Raw genomic sequence first — 19,676 nt, forward strand, 5'->3', positions numbered from 1 at the left:
AAAGTAATTTTGGATCAAAACAACACCTAGGTAAAATCTCAGCAAGGTAAAATCCCAGAACTGCATATCCATGCCTGATATCAAAGTACTCTTAAGTTATCCAATTCCTTTCAGCTTTGTTGATTGCAAGATACACAGGCTGGTTTCACAACTGGGCTGCAGCTCGCCTTGTCTAGTGGCCCATGACTCTGACTTATCTAGCATCTTTAGGGTCTTGAATGAAATCCACGATTCCCTTTAGATCTCCATTCAAAGGCCTCTTTGGGTCTCCATGCAAGAATGCATATGCCTGGCATCAGCATATTTATTAGCCTTGCAAGGAAATTCTAGTGGCCCTTTCTTTTTTCTTTGACTCTAAAGTCTGAATCATGTTGTTGAAGTTGTCACGTTTTGCTGCCTGCTTGGGCTGGACCTTTGCTTGTTCAATTACACTTTTATAAGCTTTCTGTTATTGTTTCCTTCAGTGCTTAAGCATGTTTGTTTTAATTCCTTTCCACTAGTTGGAAGCGTAGCTGTCTGGGATCTTTTCCTTCAGTCACGACTCCCTATATTTCATTCAGTGTAAGTAAGACTTCTCTTTAAACTTCTTATCTACTTGAGCCCTGGATTTAGGTCCATTATATTTTGTGGTGTTCTTTCTCTTGTCAAAATGTATATGTTGTATTTTCTTTTGTACCACTTACTCCTTCTTATCTTACATCTGCATAAAACTGACCATTAGTAACCATGTGACACAATCAATTGTACAATGTCTTGGAATTTCCTCTGTCAATACGGTTAAATCCAAAATACTTTACCTTATCCTCAAGCAGAGTTGTAGAACAAGGGATAAAGACAAAAAACAGATTTTTGAAGAAATATTACAAGAATGTCCTATATGATATTTACTTATAGTCTTTCTCTCTCAAACTTCTTAAGCTGGGCCCCACCATTCAAATTGTCCTCAGTAATATCTTTCATGACTCTTAAAGGTAGGTACATTAAGTCCCACTTAAACAATAGAAGTGTTCTTTTTAGACCCCAGTCCTGAAGTCTCCCATAATCACACAACAAACACCATGATAAAGTCTGTTGCTACAATCCCCTGCTGTCTGGTAACAACTTCTTTCATAGTTACTGTACTATTGCTTTGAAGAGATATGATGACATGGGAAACTCTGAGGAAAGAAAACATTTAATTGATGACTTATTTGTAGTTTCAGAGTTCTAGTCCATTTTCATGATAGCATGGAATGTGGTGACATGGAGGAAGGTACTGGAGCATTAGCTGAGGGATACATCCTAATCCCTAGGCAGAGAGAGTAAAACTGTGTGACTCGGGCCTGACTTGGGATTTGGTATTCCCAAAGACCACCCTCAGTGTCACCCTTTCTGCAACAAGTCGACATTTCAGAATCTTCCTACTCCTATCAAAGTGTTCCACTCCCTGATAATTAATTATTCAAATATATGAGCATATGCGGGGCATTCTTATTTAAAAGCCACACACAACATATCTCATGAAATGACAAATATTGTATTCCAATTAAAAATAGTAATTAAATATCCACAATAATTAAATTAATACTTTAGTTATATAAAGCAATATTTAGGTATATTTTACTTATAATCATTAAGATGCCAAATGCTGGAGCACTATGAGAAACCATGCTTGTTTCATACATGTAAAGCATCACACTGCTAAAAGAGAATCATTTCCTGAAGCTGATGTACCTTGAAACATATATTAATAACCATAAGATGGGCAAAGAACACATGTGGTTATTGTATCAGAAATCAGACATAAGAACATACTTTTGTAAATGTTAAACTAGTATTTCTACATTTAACAAATTACTAAGAATGTTAATAATTATTTTATGTACCTTCAATATTTTAGGGGATTTGGATATTTGTTACTTTTATAATTTTTTGCATGTCAACCTCATTCTATAAAGCATAAATAGAAATAGAATAAGCAATCATTATCACAACATAATATATCCTGATACCCTGAGAAAGCCTTTAAGCATTCCATTGCTCTATCAGTGCTGCTGTCATATTATTTTTTGTAGAATGACAACAGAGGAAAAATGGAAATAACAAAAATCTGACAGATAATGAATATGTTGCTTTACATAACACAGATGTCATTCAGCTACAACAAATGGTCTGGTACCTATATGAACATTTGCTGTGTGTTCAATCACAAATAATTAAAATAACAATTCCTTAAATAAATGTGCATTTTTTTAATTTCCAGAAAATAACCTCCCAGAAAAACTTTCTTAAACAGCATGAACACGGCTACTTATGTACATACTGTTGCGTGGGTTTGAATAATCTTCATTGCATGATAATTACAGGTTATAGCTAATTAAGGTTTTATAGTAAGAATTATTTTCTTCTAGAAATATTTGTTGCCTCCAGTCTTTTAAGGTTTTGTAATTTAGAATCTTTTGGTAGAATTGCTATTCATCAAGAAAATAAAGAATTGACTTGTATTTATTGATTCATGAATTTATTGAGTAGATAAAAATGGTTGTGCAAATGTAACTGTTATGAATAAATTAAAAGTAAATTTCTTTGAATAATAAGTAATAAAGTATAAATTGCCTAAAATTAACAGTAAATTGGTACATTTTTCTAGAAGAGTCAAGACAATTCATTCTTTTGTTGTATTTTAGAAGCACTTTCTCAGGAACCCCAGCTCCTTCTATGTTGAACATGTGGCAAATATTAAGTATAGTTAAGATCCACTAATCATTTTAGTGTTTCTGTGTTGAACAGCCAAGGTAATAATGATAATATGGAAGAAAAATAACATGTATTTTAAAATGTCTTCAGACTGAATTAATGTCGGCACACATGACTGCATTCTTTTCTTGCAGAAGAATAGAGTTATTTCTTATCAGCCATGACAGATGGGTCACAGGACCCTGTATCTACATCTGCAGGGAACATAAAAACATCATGTCTTTCCATTTCCCTCCCTTTTCTTTCTCTGTCATCTGTCTATCATCTTTACATCTGTCCATCTATAATCTATCTACCCATATTCCTGTATACCTCTCTCTCTACAAATCTTCTGTGATGTGTCTTTCAATGTATATCTACATCTATTTATCTCTCTATCATCTATCTATCCTAATCTATCACATATATCATATATATAATATATATATCATCTATCTTTCTATCTCACATATATATAAATAAAAATGAGAGAAATCTATAAAAAACAATTAAATGAAATAAAATTTACCCATTGCTAGAATTTTCCCAGAACACAATTAATTATTCATTCATATTCATATGTTCATATGTTAGGATATGCCAGGCAATATAATAAATATAAGTGATAGTTATGAACATTCAGGGGCTACTAGGAGGTGGGGCTACAGTGTCTCCCTACACTTATCTGAAAAGTTCATTGAAGCTCTAAATTTTACGATCATCTAAATGTGATAACAAAAATTTATTCTTTTTAAATTTAATTTAATTTTTGCATAAAATGAATTAATCATAACTGACACTCCTCAAATTTTGCAATATAACTTTGTATTAGCTTAAACTACTGAATTTTTATCATTGCAAAATGCCATAAAATTTTAAATAACTCACAGTATATGTCATAGGAAAATAAAGTATGAAATGAGATGCAAATTCTATTTGAAACAACTTTAAAGTTATGTGTGAGGTTATCAAAAATTAATGCAAGAGAAATAAAGTTGTACCTTCATTTGTCTAGTGGAGGAATAACATTTGGATAAATAATTACGTGTGTACTCATAATCACTCATTCTGCCTAAATAAAGTTACTAGATTACAAGGTCATGTCCTGCAGTTGCTCAGTTTGTGCTTGATACATAAACACCCTGCTGTGGGTCAAGTCCAAAATAGATTAGGTTTCCTTGGACACATCTTCCTCTGCCAGGGAGACACTTTGCCTGTAACAAAAATGTCATATGCATAATAATTTGTTCTGGGTAGATTATCACACAAACAATAAAACATAGACAACCTGGCCAATTTAAAGTTAGCACTCGTTTCTGGTGTGCATAGGCCTTGCCTTGTCTATTATGCCTGGCCAAATAGGCTCATTATTCTCTTTATATTAAATACAAGAGTTTTGAAAAGATTTTTAGCTCTTGAAAAAATCATTTTAAGTGTTACTTTATGTAAGAAATACTATGTATGTGTATAGGATCAGGAGCTACAGATGTAAGCATAACCAACAGAATACAAGAGATTGAAGAGAGAATCTCATGAGTTGAACACAATCTGTGAGAAATAGAATCATCAACCAAAGAAAATCTTAAATCCAACAAATCCTTAACACAAAATATCCAGAAAATATGGAATACTGTGAAAAGACCAAACCTAAGAATATTAGGTATAGAAGAAGGTGAAGAAATCCAACTCAAAGGCACAGAAAACATATTCAACAAAATCATAGAAGAAAACTTTCCCAACTTAAAGAAAGACATGCCAATGAAAATACAAGAACACCAAATATACTGAACCAAAAAAACAAGTCTCCTTGCCACATAATAATCAAAACACCAAATGTACAAAACGAAGAGAAAATATTAAGATCAGCAAAAGAAAAATGTCAAGTAACTTATAAAGGCAAACCTATCAGAATTACACCTGACATTTCCATGGAAATTCTGAAAGCCAGAAGGTGGATAGATATTCTACCTACATTAACAACCATGGATGCCAGCCCAGACTACTATACCCAGCAAATCTTTTAATCCATATAGATGGAGAAAACAAGATATTCCATGACAAACCAGATTCAATTCATATTCACCAATCCAGCCCTACAGATGGTTGTGAAAGGTAAACTGCACCCAAGGAAGTTAACTACAACCAGATAAATATAAGCAATAGATAATCCCACTTTACCAAAAATCAAAAGGAAAAAGGGATAGAATCCCATACATAATTTCTCCACCATCACCAAATCAAAATCAAACAAGAGTGAACAATCAATGGTCATTAATATCCATCAACATTAATGGACTTAACTCACTTATAAAAAGACACAGATTAGCAGAATGGATAAGAAGACAGCCATCCTTCTGCTGCATATAAGAAACACACCTCAACTTCAAAGACAGATGGTACCTAAGAATTAAAGATTGGGGAAAATTTTTCTGATTAAATGGAACCAAGAAACAAGCGGGGTTAGCAATCCTAATATCCAACAAATGGACTTTAAACTAAAATCAATCCAAAGAGATGAAGGAGGTCACTTCCTACTCATCACAGGAGAAATCAATCAGGATGAAATCTCATTTCTGAACATTTATGCCCAAATACAAAGACATCCACGTTTGTAAAGGAAACATTACTAAAACTCAAATCACACATAAAACCACACACACTTATATTGGGAGACATCAACACCCCACTGTAGCGAGACACTGTAGCCCAGCCTCCTAGTAAGCCCTGACAGCTGTGCCAGGACACACCCATGAGGGCGTGGTCAGGGGAAGTCTAAGACAATGTGGGAATGATTCTTAAGGGAATGCACACACGTGGATAGACTTCTTAATGGCCTGGCTGCCTTGTTGCCCCTGGCACGCTCTGTCTTGCATTTGGGCTTGCATTTCTTTATCTGAATAAAGAAATCTTAGCCTTACAGACTATGGATCATCTTTGAGTGCACGCAGTACCCAAAAATCTATATTCGGGTAGGGGTTTTGCATTTGTTTTCGCAGGAGAAGAAAAACTTTGATGGATACCATCAAAATAGATCAAGATTAGTGTTGAAAAAGACAACCATCCCTACAAGGATGACTGACTGGTATTTACTGAGGTGTATCTGATGAACTAAATGAAAGCCTCCCAAAGGAATGGAATTGCTTTGTTTTTATCTCCAAAGAAAAACTCACCTCCAGAAGTCAAAGGACACCTCATGGGTAGATACTTAAAGGAAAGAAGGTAGCTGTAACCATCAAACAAAAGGAACATGCCATACAGTAAACTTTACGGCTTTCTCTCAAATAACTCTATTTCTCTTCATTTCCTAGTCCCTATTCAATTAAATCAACGCTGGATGTAGAGTTGGATTTGGCTTTCCTCCCCTAAATCCAAGCATGTTATTTAACTAAATTTTAAAGTTTCTGTGTTATATCAAGAAAGCAATTGATGCACTACAAAATAAGTGAAAAATTTGAGGAGTATCTTTTGTCTTTTCTTGGCTCTTTCAAGCCCTACAGCCACACATAATTGTCATTTTTCAATGGTTGCCTTTCCCAGTACATATACATGTGCAAGCAAACATTTCTCTGCTGACACTTATGTTTGATTCCCATACAGCCAACGAAGACCCATCTGACAACAATCCCTGGATGCTCCCAAAAGTGAATTGGGCCATACCTCTTGACCTGCCCTGGATCCAACTTACTCTGCTTCAACTGACACTCTGACCAGAGCCTCGAGTACTGACTTCAATCAAGTTGAGGATTTCAACCTAGATCTTCAATCAATCAAATCCAATCTAACATGGACTGGAGATAACCCATTAGAGACTTTGCCTGTGATAGCCTTTTTTTTCCCCCACAGGACCCCCAAGGCTACCATCATCCCATTTCAGCAGGAAGTAACTTAGAAAATGCTATGCCCCCACTCCCCATTATTTTTTATTAGGGTAATGTAAGCCTAGTTAGGAATAACTTTCTTATTGTTTAGAGTTGGGATTGGAAGGAGGTGTTCAAGTTAGACACCCTTTCCACATGACTTTAGGGCTTAGCCAGAATACACATAGTTAGGATGTGCAATAGCAAATTATTATATCTACTAGTATTTTACCTTTATGATTGTTATTTTTTGGATGTTTTTACACTATTAAGTTTTAATCCTCTTTTAGACTAAAAGGGGAATTGTGGGGAAAAACTGTAGCCCCACCTCCTAATAGCCCCATCAGGTGTGCCTGTACACGCCCATGAGGGTGTGGTCAGGGGAGGTCTAACATGACTAGGGAACGATTCTTAAGGGACCTCGCACAAGTTGATAGGCTTCTCTCTGGCCTGGCTGCCTTGCTGCTCCTGGCAAACTCTGGCTTCCATTTGGGCTGGTGTTTATCTGAATAAAGAAGTGTTAGATTTACGGACTAGGGGTCATCTTTGAGCACACGCAGCACACAATAATCTACACCCCACTCTCACCACTGGACAGGAACATCAGACAGAAACTTAACAAAGAAACAAAGGAACTAATCAAAGTTATGGCCCAATTGGAGTTAACAGATATCTATAGAACATTCCATCCAAATACAAAACAATTTAAGTTCTTCTCAGTACCTCATAGAACCTTCTCTAAAATCAACCACTTACTTGGCAACATAGCAAACCTCAACAGGTACAAAAAATTGAAATAACCCCTTGTGTCTTATCAGACCACCATGCTTTAAAGTTAGAATTCAACAACAGGAATTACAGAAAACCTATAAACTCATGGAAATTAAGTAATACCCAATTGCACAATTTCATGAGGTCGAGGAAGAAATAAAAAAGAAATTAAAGATTTCCTAGAATTCAATGAGAATACAGACACAACATACCCAAAACTATGGGACACTTTGAAAGCAGTGCTAAGAGGAAAGTTCATAGCACTAAGTGCCCTCTTGAAGAAAAAGGAGAATAATCACACTAGAGAATTAACAGCACAACCGAAAGCTTTAGAAAACAAAGAATCCAATACATGCCAGAGGAGCAGATGCCAGGAAATAATCAAATTGAGAGTTGAAATCAATAAAATGGAAACTATAAGAAAAATAAGAAGAATCAATATGACGAATAATTGGTTCTTTGAAAAAATCAACAAGATACACAAACCGTTATCCAATCTTACCAAACAGCAGAAAGTGAACATGAAAGTTAATAAAATCAGGAAAGAAAAGGGAGACATAACAACAGACACAAAGGAAATCCAGAGAATAATCAGGTCATAGTTCAAAAAGCTATATTCCTCAAAATTTGAAAATCTAAGGGAAATGGACAATTTTCTGGACAGATTTCACTTAACAAAATTGAATCAATATCAGATAAGCAACTTAAACATACATATATCCCCTAAGAAAATAGAAGCAGTCATCAAATACTCCCAACCAAAAAAAAAATAAAAATAAAGCCCAGGGCCAGATGGCTTCAGTGCAGAATTGTACCAGAAAATAAAGGTACAGCTAATACCAATTCTCATCAAAGTATACTGCACAATAAAAGCAGAAGGGTCATTGCCAAACTCTTTTTATTAGGCTTTAATAAACTTGATATGCAAGCTACACAACGACACAAATAAGAAAGAGAACTACAGACCAATATCCCTTATGAATGTTAATGCAAAAAATCTCAAAAAAAATACTGGCAATTCGAATCCAAGAACATATCAGACAACTCATCTACAATGATCAAGTAGGCTTCATCCCAGGGATGCAAGGATGGTTCAACATATGAAAATCCACCAATGTAATCTACCATATAAACAGACTGAGGAAAAAAACACATGGCCATCTCACTAGATGTCAGAAAAAAAAAAGCCTTTCACAAAATCCAACACCCCTTTATGATAAAGGTCATGGAGAGATCAGAGATAACAGGAACATACCTCAACATAATAAAAGCAATATACAGCAAGCCGACAGCGAAAATCAAATTAAAGGAAAAGAAACTCAATGCCACTCCTCTAAAATCGGGGAAAAGACAAAGCTGTCAACTCTCTCCATACCTCTTCAATATTGTCCTTGAAGTTCTAGCTAGAGCAATAAGACAACAAAAGGAGATCAAGGGAATACAAATCAGAAAGGAAGAAGTCAAACTCTTACTATTTGCAGAATAAGTAACCCCCAAAAACTCTACCAGAGAACTCCTACAGCTGATAAACACCTTCAGCAAAGTGGCAGGATACAAGATTAACTCAAAAAAATCTGTAGCCCTTCTATATACCAATGAAACATTGATGGAGAAAGAAATCAGAGAAACATCACCCTTTACAATTGCCACAAACAACATAAAATACCTTGGAGTAAAACTAACCAAAAAACTTAAACACCTGTACCATAAGAATTTTGAATCACTAAAGAAAGAAATTAAAGAAGATACCAGAAAATGGGAAAGATCTCCCATGCTCTTGGTTAGGTAGGATCAACGTAGCAAAATTGGCAATGTTGCCCAAAGCAATCTACAGATTCAATGCAATCCCCATCAAAATCCCAAAACAATTCTTCACAGGACTTGAAAGAACAATTCACAACTTTATATGGAGAAAGAAAAGACCCAGGATAGCCAAAACAACCCTGTACAATAAAGGAACATCTCTTGACATCACCATGCCTGACTTCAAGCTCTATTACAGAGCTATAGTTCTTAAAACAGCTTGGTATTGGCACAAAAATAGACAGGTAGACCAATGGAATAGAATTGAAAACCCTGATATTAACTCCTATGACCACCTGATTTTTGACAATCCAAATTTATATGCCAGAACAAAGAACATCTTCAACAAATGGTGCTGGCATAACTGGATGCAGACATGTAGAAGCTACAGCTAGACCCAAGCCTATCACCATCCACAAAAATTAAGTCAAAATTGATCAAAGACCTCAATATATACCCAGCCACACTAATCCTATTGGAAGACAAAGTGGGAAATAGCCTTGAATTAATTAGTACAGGAGACTGCTTCCTGAACTTTACATCAGTAGCACGGGCACTGAGGTCAACAATTGATAAATTCGACCTCCTGAAACTGACCTCCAAAATATACAAAGAACTTAAGAAGCTAGTCTCCAAAACACCAAACAATCAAATTTAAAAGTGGGGTACAGAACTAAATAGAGAATTCTCAAAGAGGAATCTAAAATGGCTGAAAGATACATAAGAAAGTGTTCAACATCCTTAGCCATCAGGGAAATGCAAATCAAAGCAACTCTGAGATACCATCTTACTCCTGTCAGAATGGCCAAAATCAAAAACACCAATGATAATTTATGCTGGAGAGGATGTGGAGAAAGGGGAACACTTCTCCACTGCTGGTGGGAGTGCCAACTTGTACAGCCACTTTGGAAATCAGTATGTCTACTCCTCAAGAAAATGGGAATCAGTCTACCACAAGATCCAGCAATTCTACTGTTATGCTTATACCCAAAAGAAGCACATTCATACAACAAGGACATCTGTTCAACAATGTTCATAGCAGCACTATTTGTAATAGCCAGAACCTGGAAGATACCTAAATGCCCCTCAACTGAAGAATGGATATAGAAAACGTGGTACATTAACACAATGGACTACTACACAGTGGGGGAAAAAAAAAAACAATGGAATCTTGAAATTCAAAGTTAAATGGATGGAACTAGATGAAACCATGCTGAACGAGATAACCCAGTCACAAAAAGACCAAAATGCTGTATACTCACTCATATTTGGATTTTAGACATAGAGTATCACATTACCAGCCTACAATCCACACTGCCAGAGAAGCTGGTAAACAAGGAGGGACCTAAAAGAGACAAACATTGTTCCCTGGAGAAGGGGAAAGTTTCAAGTTCTCCTGAGCAAATTGAGAGCATGGGAGGCAGTGACAGTGAGCCAGGAGAATGTGAAGAGAAGAAGAGGAATGATGCAGAGTTCATGAGGGAACAGAAAGTTTGAGTCAGGGAAAGAATAGCAGAAAGGATATATGATACCTAGTGATTTCGTTGGGGGGGGGTGTTACGTTGAGGATGGGAAGGAGAAGGGAACTGGGATTGTCATGTAAAACTATCTTGTTTCTAATTCAAATAAAAAAATCTGAAAAGAAAACAAACAAATAAAAAGGGTTCCTGTAGTCCTATACACAAACACACACTCTGCCTTTCACACATTCACTAAATGATAAAAATGCTAATAAGTTCATTTAGTGTTGTCCAAGTACACCTGGACATAGGACCTGCTCTGAACATTTTTTGACATAATGACACATCACTAAAGAAAATTGTGGTTTCCTTTCCCTGTAGGTATCAATTATAAGCAGTTTCTTTGTTATGGTTGGAACTTTGTATTCAATTCCCATTCCCTAATTCTCTACAGATAGACATATTGGGAAACTGAATAATTTGTCAAGGAATTTATAGTAGGTGAGTACTTTCACAGTAGCCACACACAGAACTGACCACAGTGAAAAATAAAGTGCCAACAAGTAATAATTAAGTTTAATTAGTGTTCTTTAACAGTAACCAAGAATTTAAATATTGCAATTTGGAATAGTAAGCCTTCTATTAACATTAAGATATCATTCACAATTTAAAAGAGACAATCTGTAGCAAATTTAGAAAATAAAAATAAAATGTTTAAACATCAGAGAACATATAAAGTAATACATAAATTGGAAATAATCAAAAGTAACTATTTTTTATTAGGACATATGAGCAACACTTTATAAATAACAGATAATTAAAAGAAGGCATGTTAGAATTGCTATATTTGTCAATTTGCATATTAAGGTATGGAAATTACTTAAAGTAACTGACATCTGATGGTAATATTGTATTTTTATACAGATGAATATGACACTGACATATCACACTATTTCATATATTATTCATATCTATAGCACTGTGAACCTCAGATTATCTCTGATTCAATGGATGGCCCTATATTTATGCCTATACTAGAGCATTAATTGAGTTTAGTGGATTAAACCAGTAACAGTAAAAGCATGAAGTTGTTTGGCTAGTATAAGTAGGGATTATATCTGAGGGATATGATCTAAATGTATTCTGTGAAATTTGAGCTAAGTATCTTTAAAGAAGTAAATGGTGATCAAGAAGGTTTGAGGTTGTGATGGAATTACAATGTGGCTATGAACGCTGAGAGAAGAGGTTAAGGGTAGATAAAACTAAATATCTATTGCATATGTGTACAAACATGTACATTTACAGCTAACACACACACACACACACACACACACACACACACACACACACACACACACACGTATCCACAGCTAGCTATTACACATTGATAGAGACCTTAGAACCTTCGAAGTCTCAGCTCGAAATGGCTTGTATTCATACAATCCTTTCTCTCAGAGCTCAGGGAATCCTGTGAAGATGTGATTTCAAGAGTGTAAGAACAAGGAGGGAAGGAGAGATGGGAAAACTAGACCCTCTAAATCAATATGAACAAAGTGCATATGAACTTACAATTAGGCAGCAGCAAATGCAGTGGATACAGGACTCTACAATACATCCCCTGTGTATAGATTATCGCTGCTAGGTTCGTTCCTCTACAGGATTTATGAGTACGTACACCAGTGTGTCCCTGAAGCAGGTGCCTTCTCTTGGGTTGTTTGCCCTTTGTTGGTTTATCTTATCCTACTCTGAATTGATATGGTTTGTTTTATCTTTTATTTTATTAAATTTTAAAAAGTGAACAATGATATCCTATCCACCAGGGTAAATATTAACATCCAAACTCTAAATTTTACATGCAAGAAGAGAGAAAAATCGTTTCTCCAATATAGTGACATTGGGTACCTCCAATATTAGAGGGCAAAGTATGTTCTGGAGTAGTTTCTCCAAGTATAATGGACTCAGTAGTGTGTGTGTGTGTGTGTGTGTGTGTGTGTGTGTGTGTGTGTGTGTACCCAATTTTGCACATGCACATGCACAGGCACATGCTTCTATTTGGATACACTTAGGCAGTTTCATTTTATTTTCTTGCATTTGGATAGTTTAGTTGTGTTGTGTTAACAATTTTTTGAGAAGGAACTTAGTTGGGTGGGAAAAGAGGGGGAGTGAATCTCAAATTACTTCTGACACAGGAAGAAAATTATCCAAAATATATTTAAATAGAAAAATTCTTTTATATCATAAAAAATAAATATTTTAAAAGTGTTTCTGAGTATTTCTGAACATAACAATTTGCGAGAAGCTCTGGTACAGCTTATAAGCAAAATTATCATAATATATTTCAATATATTTGTAATATTTCATGAATAAATGCATTTACACAATAATGAGGAGATCCTGCCTTTGTGGGACACAATATGCTGATAGAGAAGTCATATGCCAGGAAGTGATCACTACTTGTGAAGTTGTGGGTGAAGGTTGGAAAGATTAGATAATACTGGTATGTATTCCAAATCACTAATCATAAGTTGAGGAGTGTGCATAGTTATCACAGGTTGGAGAGCTTTAAGAATATTGTTGCTGTTGTTTCTTATTACAATTATTCTTCCAGTGTTTACTGAGTGCATATAATTCATGATATGATTTATTATGTATCCATCATTATAATTTCAATATTCTTTACAAATATGTTTAAATTTTTATGTCAATTAAGTGATGAAATTATATTCAAAGAGTATAAAATCACAACTTAGATTAGCATAAAAGAAAGATAAAGAAGTAAATATTATTTTACTCTTATTAATTGTCTAATACTAAATTAATAGTAAACCATAAAATACTGATTGTGTTCATTGCAATTATAATCATTTGTTAAACATTGAATTTATCAAAATTTTGAGTTTTTGTTGCCAAAATTGATGGTTATAATTTATTTAGCTAACTTGTATATATTTTAAATGCCTAAATAAAATTCTGATTATTTTTCTAGCCATAAATACTAATTTAATTGATTAAGCTTATACTAAAATGTCACCTATTTATAGATCTTTAGAATACAATAATCAACAGAAGTTTCTTATAATTTATGGAAAACATATTTTGGAACACTTTTCAATGGATGAGTGTGAGTATGGGTTAATGATTTCAGCATTCTATATGCAAGTATTGTTGACCTAAGCAAATTCCCTCATAGTCATAAATTTGTTTAAATTGGTATTCAAAATTGATGCAAACAACCCCACTTAGGAGTCTTTGTGTCAAGCTAGGTGGTAGTGTTGCATGCCTTTAATCACAGCACTTGGGAGGCAAAGGCAGGCAGAAATCTGTGAGTTCGTGACAAGCCTGGTCTATAAGAGCTAGTTCCAGGACAGCCTCCAAAGCCACAGATAAACCATGTCTGGAAAAACAAAAAAGGTTAATGACTCTTATTTCATATGTAGAAAACTCTGATGAAGCAAAATTCTATATTTAATGCCAAAATGTAAAAGTGTATAAATAATGGCTCTTGTCCTAAATTGTCTGATACAATTATTTTCTGTTCCAATTACCTAATTGCTTTCATAGGAAATATAAATTTATTCCAGGTCAATATAATTGTTTTCACTTACTGTATATTAAATAATGTAATCACTAGATGAACTGCTAAATGGCAAGTAGTGGTATCATTGTGAAACATTTTAAACTTCTGTCTCATTTATTAGTAGCTTGGTCTGTTTGTGAGGTTCCTAGTAGTGGGATTAGGAACTGTCCCTGTTCTCAAGCTGGCTTTTGGGAACCCAATTCCCAAACTGGGTTGCCTGTCCAACTTTGATGCAGGCATAGTGTCTTCCTATTGCCTCAAAATGGTGCAACATACTGTGTTCACTCCCATGTGACATCTGTCCCTTTCTGAATGGAGACAGAGGAGGAGTGAATAGGGAGGATAGGACTGAAGTGAGGAGAGAGATCAAGAGTTGAGTAGGAAGGGGAAGCAGTGGTCACTATGTAAAATAAATGAAAGAATTTAAATAAAAAACAGAGAAGCATGTATGAATAGCATTTTTAAGAGAAAGATGAGAGAAACTAGATTAAAGTCATATATTGCTGGAGCAATGTGAAATGTACAGATATAGTTGAAAGCAATTGGTAAATACCTTACCACTCACTATAAGACTCAGGAGCAGCACCACTGGGAATTTGTTGAATAGAAATGAAAATGCTGTGTTCCCAGATGCTACATTTGTTACAGGAAACAAGAAATGGAATAAGTACAGATATCCTTAAAAAGGTGAAAGATTTCACAATCTTTCTTACATACAGTGTCACACAGCACTTATTTTTTGTAACAATAGCTAAGAGAAGAAATTTATAGGCACAAAGGGATTTCATTTTTGTCTAATTGTTTCATCTTCTTGCTACTTGGCTCTATGGTTTCTGGGTATCAGTGAGGCAAACATGGAAGGAAAAAATTCTTGCTGCACAGTGGCCAGAAGAAACAAAGTGTAATAGGTAGGACACAAGAATAAGATACAATATCACATTACACCTTCAGTGACCCATTTCTTGCATCTAACCACAATTGCTCATAGGCATTAACCTGTGAAATCATAAATGAGTTGACTCAGTGAAGAAACATTAAAATGAATTGGTGAGTGAAGTATTTCCCACATAAATGTTATGAATATCTGACAATGAGATGGGAGGCAAAGATAAGTTAGTTCACAGAATGTGAAGAGCACACTGATGGGGGAAGTTCTTCTGTGTATGTTTATCTTATTGATTGTTAAATAAAGTTCTATTTGGCCAATGAAACAGCAAGTTAGATGGCACTAGGAGTCAAAGAGTATTCTGGGAAATGTAGTAGAGAAGTGATGATCCAGGCAGGAAGTGACATAGCAAGGAGGCTTGTTTTAAGCAAGGAGAAACAGGAAGTGGACCTTTTCCCCTTGGGGCCTCCTCCAGCAGAGCAACATGAGCCAAAGGCAAGAGAGGGCACCAGCAGAAAGCATCCTCTATAAATCTTACAAAATTTATAGACATATGATAATTAAGGCTGAGCTAACAGATGAGAATCTTAGTCATTGGCCAAGCATCCTTTGAACCTAATACAAGTTTCTGTGTATTAATTTTGGCCCTAATTCAGGCGGATGGCTGGCATAAAGCACAAACATGGCAGTAGGGCTCAGGCAGCTTTTGGCAGAAAGATTTATTGTATCACTGCACTAGTCTGGATTATGAAGTAGTGGGACAAAAATGAAAGATCCAGTTTTCTATGAGTCAGAAGGCCAAAATGGCACATTACTTATTCCTGGTCTTATTACTTCAATATGCATGTCATGATACATGTGTAACCACACTGACACAAGAATACTTCCCCATCTCTCTCACACATACCTGCATACATAAACACACACTCGTATCCCTGATATACAAAAATAGATGACATAAATAAACAGGTAAAGAAATAGATAATATGAATATTGATAGATAGGTAAAAGTACATCGATACATAATGTAGCTCAAATAATGAAGATCACAGGAAGACGGTGTCAGAAGTCTATTTCTACACAATTATCTTGTTAAATCTAGTCAATAGTAGGTGTCATAAATATTGTGACACTAAATGTGAATTCCTTCAGTATCACAAAGCTCAGAAGGCCTTTATTTCTTTTTTTAAATAAATTTATTGATTTCACAACATGGGTACAGCTTCCCCTCCCACATCCCCTTCCTGTCTCTCCATCATACCTATCCCTGTTTCCAACACCCAATCCACTCCTCTTCTGCATCTGTTTATGAAAGGGCATGTCTCCCATGAGTATCAAAAAAATGGTATATCAAGTTACAGTAAGACTAAACACCTCCCTCTGTATTAAGGCTGGGCAATGGGGCCCAGTATGAGGAGTAGGGCCCCAAAAGGCTGTAAGAGTCGGAGACAGCCACTGTATCCAGCCTTAGGAGCCCCACAAGATGACAAAGCTGCACATTTAAAGCATGGACAAATAGTGCCTAGGTTAATCACAGGCAGACTTCCTGGTTGTTGATTCAGTATCTGTAAGGCCTTATGAGCACAAGTAAATAGATTCAGTGAGTTTCTTGTGGAGTCCTTGACTCCTCTGGCTCCAACAGTCCTTTCTCTATCTTATGCAGGACTCTGGGAAGAATGCTTAACGTTTCATCAGAAAGCTCTTTCTTGAGTAAGTCCAGCTTTAGCCATTCATTTCCTGAGTAAATATACAAACTATAATTATGTAAAGATATTTATATACATGTAAACAGTCACCTAGTCATTAATACTATATTTAATGAATTTACTAATAATTAAGATCCTTATCATTTGGACACACATTATCATTCATTGAGTTATTTTGAAATTAATTTTCTTCATATCTTAAAATAGCACTCATGCTGTCTTGGGATAGATATACTGCAATTGACGGACCATGTTCCTGGTCTAAGGTAATTCAACTTGCACACATCCTAGTCTAAGGTAATTCTACCTGCACATACATATTGTAGCCAGGTGGCAGTTGTGCACACCTTTAACCCCACCACTTGGGAGGTCGATCTCAATGATTTTGAGCCAACCTGGTCTACAAAGAGAGTTTCAGTACACAGAGTACACAGAGTAACCCTGTCTTGGCAAACAAAACAAAAATGTATTTTTCACTACAGCAGACAGTAAAAATACAAAATTAATGCACAATTGAAAATTTTAAAATTTTGATTCCATAGTGTTTCTCCATCATAAAAATAGGTTCTTTCACTCTAAACATTCCAAGACCCCAAGCAGTTACACATACATTGTTTTAAAAATTATCCCAAAACTTCATGCATGTTTAAGAGATTTTGATGCCAGTTTAGCTTAACATATTCCTTATATTAAGAACAACACTCCTATATGATATTTTGTTCAAATAGATAGTGGTTATCTGCATGACTTTATGTAATTAACATCTATTACAATCTCATGAGGAGAGATACTTGATTATTTAATAGCTGCTGTATTTTTGAATAAAGCTTTTCATCATTCCAAAAAACCATTCACTGTATCAGCGGGTGATACAGCGAGGTGATAGAACACATGTAATATTCATGAGACCCTAAGTTCAACCTCCAGCTCTTTAGAAACACAATCATTCTGTTTTGTGTGCAAAGAAAAAATGATTCTAAGTCTCAAATATGGTCTTTTAAAAATTAGTAAACATATTAATTCTTCAAGAAATAAATGAGTTTATTTTGAGCATGTTTATGTGTCTCTTTACAGATCCACTCACTCCTCCCTACTAACTCAATTCTCTCTCTCTCTCTCTCTCTCTCTCTCTCTCTCTCTCTCTCTCTCACACACACACACACACACACACACACAACTCTCTCTCTCTCTCTCTCTCTCTCAGCAGCTTTCAAATGATAATGTCTCCATGTCTCCTCAATTCGTAGTGGCATTTTATCCCAACCCACTCTCCTCTTACCCTGTGATTTTATCTGTGATACATGAACCCTCTAGAGTCTATTAAAGGGTGTCAACATTTTATTTATGTATAAAGTAGAGATAAACACTTACAATCAAAGAGCAGGTTAGAAACTGCCTTGATCCAGCTGCTATGTCCTGCTGTTCTGCCCTGGGGACCAAGCACTCCTGGCTCCACCACCTGAGAGAGCACTGGAGAGTAAGATCGCATGTGACCTCTTTCCCTCGGCTCTTAAGCCATGACATAAGCAGACAAGATCACACTACAGGGCTTACCGTACCAAAGGTCATTTGGTAAATGGATCAAAATCCTACAATATATCTGGATTAAACTTATGCTATTATTGTGCATATCATCACAATTACTCAGACTTCACATGTGTTTCTGTCATCTTATGCTTGGAAAACAATTTATTATTTTTTGAAATTATCAACTACTTTTGAATCTAAAAATCTTGGAAATCAGTATGGTGACTCTTCGGGAAAATCAAAATCAGCCTACCACAAGATCCAGCAGTCCCACTCTTAGGCATACACCCAAAAGAAGCACATTCATACAACAAGGCTATCTGTTCAACGATGCTCATGGCAGCAATATTTTTAATAGCCAGAAACTTGATGCAGCCTAGATGCCCCTCAACCGAAGAATGGATAGAGAAAATGTGGTACATTTACACAATGGAATACTACCCAGCAGAAAAAAAAATGGAATCTTGAAATTTGCAGGAAAATGGATGGAACTAGAAGAAACCTTTCTGAGCAAGGTAACCCAATCACAAAAAAAGACAAATGTGGTATGTACTCACTAACATGTGGATTTTAGACATAGTGCAAATGATTAACAGCCTACAATCCACACTGCCAGAGAAGCTAGTTAACAAGGAGGACCCTAAGATAGACATACATGGTTCCCTGGAGAAGTGTAAAGGGACAAGATCTCCTAAGAAAATTGGGACCCAGAGAGGAGAGGGGAGGGAGCTAGGAGAATGAGAAGGGGAGAAGAGGAGGGGTGAGTAGGACATAAGGGAGCAGAAAGGTTGACTCGGGGGAATTATAGAAGCAAACAAGAAAGGAGTTACCATAATGGAGACATTTTAGATTTCCAGAGACATCAGGCACTAGGGAAATATCTGGAGATCTACAAAGATGATGCCAACTAACATTTTAAGCAAGAGGTGAGGCTACCTTAAATGCCCTCCCCTGATAATGAGATTGAGGACTGACTTATATGCCATCCTAGAGCCTTCAACCAGCAGCTGGTGGAAGTATAAGCAGATGCCCACAGCTAATCACTGAACTGAACTGGAATCCAGTTGCAGAGAACGGATGATGAGCAAAGTGGTCAAGACTAGGCTGGTGAAACCAACAGAAACAGCTGACCTGAACAATGGGGAGCTCTTGGTAACCAGACTGATAGCTGGGATACCAGCATGGGACTGATCCAGGAATGTGGTTTTCAATGAGGAGACCTCGGAAATCTACCAACCTCCTGCAGTAGTTCAGTACTTATCCCTACCATAGAGCCCAATCTATGGACTTTGGGAGCCCAATCCACACAGATGGATACTCCCTGAGCCAAGACCCTATCCCAAAGGATATGATGGACTCTGATGGCCCCTATGG

The 19,676-nt window shown here is 36.0% G+C and overlaps 1 long non-coding RNA gene across 1 annotated transcript in view; it reads left to right on the forward strand.

Annotated features, from left to right (window-relative positions):
- The window catches only part of LOC103161824, a 49,581-nt gene that overhangs the window by 29,082 nt on the left and 823 nt on the right, over positions 1-19,676 (forward strand). The window lies entirely within an intron of this gene.

The sequence above is a fragment of the Cricetulus griseus genome (genome assembly GCF_003668045.3).
Source record: "Cricetulus griseus strain 17A/GY chromosome 1 unlocalized genomic scaffold, alternate assembly CriGri-PICRH-1.0 chr1_1, whole genome shotgun sequence".
NCBI lineage: Eukaryota > Metazoa > Chordata > Mammalia > Rodentia > Cricetidae > Cricetulus > Cricetulus griseus.